The sequence below is a fragment of the Dromiciops gliroides genome, chromosome 2 (genome assembly GCF_019393635.1).
Source record: "Dromiciops gliroides isolate mDroGli1 chromosome 2, mDroGli1.pri, whole genome shotgun sequence".
Taxonomy (NCBI): Eukaryota; Metazoa; Chordata; class Mammalia; order Microbiotheria; family Microbiotheriidae; genus Dromiciops; species Dromiciops gliroides.
This window is the reverse complement of record NC_057862.1, coordinates 482309234-482316180: the sequence shown is the minus strand read 5'-3', so window position 1 is coordinate 482316180 and position 6947 is coordinate 482309234.

The window sequence follows — 6947 nt, the reverse complement described above, 5'->3', positions numbered from 1 at the left end:
GCTGGGTCAAAGGGTATGCACAGCTTTATCGTCCTTTGGGCATAATTCCAAATTGCTCTCCAGAATGGTTGGATCAGCTCACAGCTCCACCAACAATGCATTAGTGTTCCAATTTTCCCACAGCCTCTCCAACATTTATTATCTTCCTTTTTTGTCATTTTAGCCAATCTGATAGGTGTCAGGTGGTACCTCAGAGTTGTTTTAATTTGCATCTCTCTAATCATTAGAGATTTAGAGCATTTTTTTCATATGGGAATAGATAGCTTTGGTTTCTTCATCAGAAAACTGCCTGTTCATATCCTTTGACCATTTCTCAATTGGGGAATGACTTGGATTCTTATACATTTGATTTAATTCCCTATATATTTTAGAAATGAGGCATTTATCAGAAGCACTGGCCTCAAAAATTGTTTCCCAGCTTTCTGCCTCCCTTCTAATTTTGGATGTATTGCTTCTGTTTGTACAAAAATTTTTTAATTTAATATAATCAAAATCATCCACTTTGCATTTTATAATATACTCTATCTCATGTTTGGTCAAAAACTGTTCTCCTTTCCAAAGATCTGATAGGTACACTACTCCTTTCTCTCCTAATTTACCTATGGTATCACCTCTTATGTCTAAATCATGTATCCATTTTGACCTTATTTTAGTATAAGGTGTAAGATGTTGGTCTATGCCTAATTTCTGCCATACTATCTTCCAGTTTTCCCAGCAGTTTTTGTCAAATACTGAGTTCCTATCCCAGAAGCTGTAGTCTTTGGGTTTATCAAACACTACATTACTAGTGTCATTTACTACTGCATTTCCTGAGCCTAGCCTATTCCATTGATCTACCACTCTATTTTTTAGCCAGTACCAGATAGTTTTGATGACTGCCGCTTTATAGTAAAGCTCCAGGATTGGTACCGCTAACCCACCTTCTTGTGAATTTTTTTTCATTATTTCCCTGGATATTCTTGATTTTTTGTTTTTCCAGATGAATTTTGTTATTATTTTTTCTAGCTGTATAAAATAATTTTTAGGTAGCCTGATTGGTATGGCACTGAATAAGTAAATTAATTTAGGCAGTATTGCCATTTTTACTATATTAGCTCTGCCTGTCCATGAGCAATTGATATCCTTCCAATTATTTAGATCTGATTTGATTTGTGTGAAGAGTGTTTGGTAGTTGTGTTCATAGAGTTCCTGGGTTTGTCTTGGCAAGTAGACTCCCAAGTATTTTATATTATCTACCATTACTTTAAATGGAATTTCTCTTTCTATCTCTTGCTGCTGGACTTTGTTGGTCATGTATAGAAATGCTGATGATTTATGTGGATTTATTTTATATCCTGCTACTTTGCTAAAGTTGTTCATTGTTTCAAGTAATTTTTGACTTGATTCTCGAGGATTCCTTAAGTATACCATCATATCATCTGCAAAGAGTGATAGTTTTGTTTCCTCCTTGCCTATTCTAATTCCTTTAATTCCTTTCTCTTCTCTGATTGCTAAAGCTAACATTTCTAGGACAATATTAAATAATAGGGGTGATAATGGACATCCCTGTTTCACCCCTGATCTTATTGGGAAGGCCTCTAATTTATCTCCATTGCATATAATACTTGCTGATGGCTTTAGGTAGATACTGTTTATTATTCTAAGGAAAGCTCCCCCTATTCCTAAACTCTCTAGTGTTTTTATTAGGAATGGGTGCTGTACTTTGTCAAAAGCTTTCTCTGCATCTATTGAGATAATCATATGATTTTGGTTGGTTTTCTTATTGATGTGGTTGATTATGTTAATAGTTTTCCTAATGTTGAACCAGCCCTGCATTCCTGGTATAAATCCCACCTGGTCATAGTGTATTATCCTGGTGATCACTTGCTGTAATCTCCTTGCTAATATCTTATTTAAGATTTTAGCATCAATATTCATTAGGGAAATTGGTCTATAATTTTCTTTCTCTGTTTTTGCTTTGCCTGGTTTTGGTATCACCACCATATTTGTGTCATAAAACGAATTTGGTAGAACTCTTTCTTCACCTATTTTTCCAAATAATTTGTATAATATTGGAATTAATTGTTCTTTAAATGTTTGGTAAAATTCACCTGTAAACACATCTGGCCCTGGGGATTTTTTGTTAGGGAGTTCATTAATAGCTTGTTCAATTTCTTTTTCTAATATGGGTTTATTTAAGGATTTTATTTCCTCTTCAGTTAACCTGGGAAGTTTGTATTTTTGTAAATATTCATCCATTTCATTTCGATTGTCAAATTTATTGGCATACAGTTGGGCAAAATATTTCCTAATTATTGCTTTAATTTCCACTTCATTGGTGGTAACATCACCCTTTTCATTTTTGATACTGGTAATTTGGTTTTCTTCTTTCTTTTTTTTAATCAAATTAACCAGTATTTTATCTATTTTATTGGTTTTTTCATAAAACCAGCTCTTAGTTTTATTGATTAATTCTATAGGTTTTTTGCTTTCAATCTTATTAATTTCTCCTTTAATTTTCAGGATCTCTAATTTAGTATCTAATTGGGGATTTCTAATTTGTTCTTTTTCTAGCTTTTTAAGTTGCATGCCCAATTCATTAATCTCCTCTTTCTCTTTCTTATTCATGTAAGCATTTAGAGCTATAAATTTTCCCCTAAGCACTGCTTTGGCTGCATCCCATAGATTTTGGTATGTTGTCTCATTATTGTCATTCTCTTGGATAAAGTTATTGATTGTTTCTATGATTTCTTATTTGGCCCATTCATTCTTTAGAATGAAATTATTTAGTTTCCAATTGATTTTCATTCTACTTTTCCCTGGCTCTTTCTTACATGTAATTTTTATTGCATCATGATCTGAGAAGGATGCATTTACTATTTCTGCCTTTCTACATTTGACTATGATGTTTTGTGCCCTAATACATGGTCAATTTTTGAAAATGTGCAATGTACTGCTGAGAAAAAGGTATATTCCTTTCTATCCCCATTCAATTTTCTCCAGACATCTATCATGTCTAACTTTTCTAGTAATCTATTCACCTCTTTCACTTCTTTCTTATTTATTTTTTGGCTAGATTTATCTAATTCTGAGAGGGGGAGATTCAGATCCCCCACTAGTATAGTATTACTATCTAATTCCTCTTGTAACTCATTTAACTTCTCCTCTAAGAACTTGGATGCTATACCACTTGGCGCATACATATTCAATATTGATATTACTTCATTATCTATAGTACCTTTAAGTAAGATGTAATTTCCTTCCTTAACTCTTTTAATGAGATCTATTTTTGCCTGCACTTTGACTGAGATAAGGATTGCTACCCCTGCCTTTTTTACTTTAGCTGAGGCATAATATATTCTGCTCCAGCCTTTTACCTTTACTCTGTGTGTATCTCTCTGCTTCAAATGTGTTTCTTGTAAACAGCATATTGTAGGGTTCTGGTTTTTAATCCACTCTGCAATTCGCTTCCGTTTTACAGCAGAGTTCATCCCATTCACATTCACAGTTATTATTACTGACTGTCTATTCCCCTCCATTCTATTTACCCCCTTTGTACTTTTCCCCCCTTCTTTCACCCTATTCCTCCTCACCGACGTTTTACTTCTTAACCCTGCCTCCCCCAATCTGCCCTCCCTTTTTATCACCCCCCTCTCTTTTCTTTACCCTTTTCTCCCTTGCTTTTGTCCTCCCTTCTATCAGTCCCCCCCTTTCCCTTCCCCTTTTGTTTCCCTAAAGAATGAGTTAAGTTTCTTTATCCCAATGAACGTATATGTTATTCCCTCTTTGAGTCAAATCTAATGAGAATAGGGTTGAAACCATGTTCCCCCCTCCTTTCTTTCCCTCTATTATAATAGGTTTTTTTCCACCTCTTCATATGATATAATTCATCCCATTCCACCTCCCCTTTCCTCTCCTCCCCATAGACTCCCTTTTTATCCCCTTAATTCTTTTGTATCATTACATCAAAGACAATTTATATTTATACCCTCTATATAAAGTCCTTCTCTCTGCCCAAATACATTTACAGTTCTTAAGAGTTATGAGTATTATCTTCCTGTGTAGGGATATAAACAGTTTAACCTAATAGGGTAACTTTTTTTTCCCCCTCTGTTTACCTTTTTAAACTTCTCTTGAGTCTTGTATGTTGAGATCAAATTTTCTATTCAGTTCTGGTCTTTTCACCAGGAAAGATTGAAAGTCCCCAATGTCATTAAATGTCCATCTTTTCCCCTGAAAGAAAATGCACATTTTTGCTGGGTAATAGATTCTCAGCTGCAATCCAATCTCCTTTGCCTTCCGGAATATCATATTCCAAGCCTTGCGGTCCTTTAATGTTGAAGCTGCCAGGTCTTGAGCAATCCTGACTGTGGCTCCATGATATTTAAATTGCTTCTTTCTGGCTGCTTGGAGTATTTTCTCCTTCACCTCATAATTCTGGAATTTGGCTACAATATTCCTTGCAGTTTTCCTTTTGGGGTCTCTTTCAGGAGGTGATCGATGGATTCTTTCAATGATGATTTTATCCTCTGATTCTATGATATCAGGGCAGTTCTCCTTAATAATTTCCTGGAATATGGTATCTAGATTCTTTTTCTGGTCATGGCTTTCAGGCAGTCCAATGATTCTCAAATTGTCTCTCCTTGATCTGTTTTCCAGATCAGTTGTCTTTCCAATGAGGTATTTCACATTTTCTTCTATTTTTTCATTTTTTTTATTCTGCTTGACTGATTCTTGGTGTCTCATGGATTCCTTTTCTTCCAACTGTCCCACTTTAATTTTTAAGGCATTGTTTTCTTCAGTGAGATTATGCAGCTTTTTTTCCATTTGGCCAAATGGATTTTTTAAGGCTTTGTTTTCTTCAGCTTCCTTTTCCAAGCTGCTGATTCTTTTTTCATAGGTTTTTTGTTTTGCTTTCATTTCTCTCCCCATTTTTTCTTCTACCTCTTGCAATTGATTTTTAAAATCCTTTTTGAGCTCTTCCAGGAAGGCTTTTTGTTCTTGCGACCAATTCACCTTCCCTTGTGAGGCTTCAGATGTAGACAATTTCATGCTATTGTCCTCATCTGAGTTTGTGTTGGTTTCTTCCCTATTGATACAGAAGCTCTCAATGGAGAGGGCTCTTTTTTGCTTCTTACTCATTATTGCAGCTTATTTATTTATTCTTTAAGTTGAGGTCTGCTCTGGGGGCACCAGGGTCCCTGTTTTGGGCTTCTTGTGCAGGTGTATAGGTGCTGTGTCACCGGGCTTTTACTCTGAGGCCTTTATGGTGTGTGGAGATGCCCCGCCCTGCACTTCCTGTATGATTGTGCTCGGCCAGCCAGGCGCCAGACCCCAGCGTCTGATCCCGCTGTTCGTTGCCCTCTCGGCCGGTGCAGGTAAGTTTTTCCACTGTCCTTCTTGGCCACCAGATTTTTGAACCAGGTTCCGGGAGCCTCAGTTTTTCGGCTGTGGCCCGCAGCTCCTGCTGATTTGCCCCAACCCCCTCGGCGCTGGGTTGCTGCCCTGCGCTGGGCCTCCCTTTTGCCCGAGTCAGACCGACCTTTTCCTGAAGTCTTCTAAATTATCTCTGGTTGGAGGACTGTGTCTCTCTGTCTCTTTGCAGGTCTGTAGTTTCAGAATCCGTCCAGAGGCTTGATTTAATGTTCGTTTTGAGGGAACAGAAGGAGAGCTCAGGCAGCTTGCTGCTTCCTCTCCGCCATCTTGGCTCCGCCCCCCCCTAAATCACTATTGATTAGAGAAATGCAAATTAAAACAACTCTGAGGTACCACCTGACACCTATCAGATTGGCTAATATGACAAAAAAGGAAAATAATAAATGTTGGAGAAGCTGTGGAAAAATGGGAACACTAATGAATTGCTGGTGGAGCTGTGAACTGATCCAAACCATTTTGGAGAGCAATTTGGAATTATGCCCAAAGGGCTATAAAGCTGTGCATACACTTTGACCCAGAAATACCACCATTAGGTCTTTTTCCCAAAAAGATAATAAAAAAGGGAAAAGGATCCATGTATATAAAATATTTATAGCTGTTCTTTTTGTGGTAGCAAGGAATTGGAAATTGAGGGGATACCCATCAATTGGGGAATGACTAATAAAGTTGTGGTATATGAATGTAATGAAATACTATTGTGCTTTAAAAAGTGATGAGCAGGCAGATTTTAGGGAAACCTGGAAGGACTACATGAACTGATGCTGAGTGAGATGTGCAGAACCACGAAAAACATTCTATACATTATCAACAATATTGTGTATTGATCCACTGTAATAGACTTGACTCTTCTAACCAATCCAAGATAGTTTCAAAGGACTCATGATTGAATATGCTCTCCAAATCCAGAAAAAAATAACTGGAACATATATGCATATTTAACCAAGCTATTTCTACATTTAGTTTCTTTTTTGATGTTTTCCCCTTTTGTTCTGATTCTTCTTTCACAGCACAACTAATGCAGAGATATGTTTAATGTGATTGTACATATATAACCTATATCAGTTTGCTTGCTGTCTTGGGGAAGGGGGAGGGAGAGGAGGGACTGAGATATATTTGAAACTAGAAATCTTTGGAAAATAAATGTTGAAAACTAAAAAAAAAAAAAGAAAAAAGAAAGCTTTTTCTTTTTATCTTTATTTTCTTACTTCATTCCTTCTTCCTTTGTTCCTCCCTCTCTCCCTTCCTTCCTATATTTCTCTTTTTGTCTCCTTTGCTGCCTCCCTCTCTGTTTTTCTCCCTCTGCTCATTCCTTCCTTTTACTCTTCTTTCATTCCACCCTCTCTTCATCTCTCCCTTTTTACCTTCCTTCATGTCTTCCATCTTTCTTCTTTTATTTCCTTCTCCCTCTCTTATTCCTTCCTTCCTTTTCTTCCTCATCCTTCTTTGCCTTCCTTCCTTCATTTATTTCTTCCTTCATCCCTTCCTACTTTCTTCCTCCCTTCCTCCCTTCCTTCTTTCCTTCTGTCCTCTCT